This window comes from Rattus norvegicus, chromosome X (genome assembly GCF_036323735.1).
Source record: "Rattus norvegicus strain BN/NHsdMcwi chromosome X, GRCr8, whole genome shotgun sequence".
NCBI lineage: Eukaryota > Metazoa > Chordata > Mammalia > Rodentia > Muridae > Rattus > Rattus norvegicus.
Genome location: NC_086039.1, coordinates 157,157,285 through 157,159,050, shown reverse-complemented (window position 1 = coordinate 157,159,050; position 1,766 = coordinate 157,157,285).

Below are 1,766 nucleotides of genomic sequence, written 5' to 3'. Positions count from 1 at the left end.
CTTTCATGGAAGGAGTGATGGAAGACCAAACTGGCAAGGGCACCAACAGGGCAAAAGCATAGGCCCAGCATAGGCTGTGGGATCATCCTCTCAGCAGCATAATTTGTACTTGATCTTTTACAGAGTGGGATATGTGGTGTGCCTAGAATGGATCAAGCAGGCAAAATGTGGGGCATGAAGATTCATTGCTAGCTGGTTGGTGATCCCTAATAGTAATGAACAGTCTTTGAAATAGCATCAGGGCCTAGCCATCTCTTAGATACCATGAACATGATACCAGTCCTTTTATTTATTTTAGATTTTTTTTCCAGACAGGGTTTCCTCATTATGTAGCCTTGAATAGCATGGAACTCATTGGGTAGACCAAGCTGGCCTCAAACTCACAGAAATCCTCTGGTCTCTGCCTCCCAAGTGCTGAGATTAAAGGGTCAACCACCATGCCTGGCTTGCTATGAATCCTTTAAATAAGACACCATTACAAATTCTTCTTCCTGGAGCTGGAGAGATGACTCAGTGGTTAGAGCACTGACTGATCTTCCAGAGGTCCTGAGTTCAAATCCCAGCAACCACATGGTGGCTCATAATCATCTGTAGTGGGATCTGATGCCCTTTTCTGGTGTGTCTGAAGATAGCTACAGTATACTCATGTGCATAAAGTAAATAAATAAATCTTTAAAAAAAAACAAATTCCCCTTCCCACAACAGGGTAGGTTTCTTGTCCATCAGTGGATTACCTACTCTGAGGGAAGAACAGTACTCTGGTTCTAGGTATTCTTAATGGTCCTGTCTTCTATCTTTAAATGGGACTTTTTTAATTTATTCATTTATTATATATAAGTACACTGTAGCTGTCTTCAGACACACCAGAAGAGGGCATCGGATCTCTTTATAGATGGTTGTGAGCCACCATGTGGTTGCTGGGAATTGAACTCAGGACCTCTGGAAGAGTAATTGGGTGCTCTTAACCGCTGAGCCATCTCTCCAGCCCTAAATGGGACTTGTTATAGTGCCTCCTTGCTTACAAGTACAATGGATCAATCCTTTCTACACCCTTATGTCCTTTAGAGGTAAATTAAACAATGTCCTAAGGCCTGCAAATGGCTGGGCTATCTCCTTAAAATTTATCTAGCCTTAGGCATGTCTCTTAGGCTCAGTGCCATCACTTAACTCATCTGTAGGTGAGGGCCAGGAAGACTTACCCTACAGGTCATAATCCTCTCTTAGTTCCTATTACTTGATTCATTGGCATGGCCTCTGCTAAAACTGCCAGGTAGGACTTCAGAGCACTTGGCTTAAGGTTAGACATTTAAGAACACAAGGAGAGAAAGGACTGTATTAAAGAACTAAAAGTTCAGTCTTGTGACTCTGGGAGATTCTGAAACCTGCTTCTACACTGGTACCAGGTAGAAACAGGTATACCTTGGATCCTCACCTTATGAATCTGAGGCTTGCCAGTCCCAGAAGGAAGACACTGCCCAGGAGACAGGCATATGCAACTAGATAAGTCCTTCCCTTAGTCCATTGGTATTGTTGGTCAACAGCCAGGATAGATAGGAGGGGCCGACACTCTGGGAGCCTTCAGAAGCTACCCACCTGCACAGGGCACAAGAGATAGCAAAGGCAAGTCCAAAGAGCTGCAGCTCTAACAGAGGGGAACGAGACAGTTTCCTCCTCTACTTACTAGGATTCTGCATCCTGGGACACCCAAGCGCCCAAATAACCAAGAGCCTCTTACCTGGCCAGTCCTAGCACCAGTTCTGCCTGCA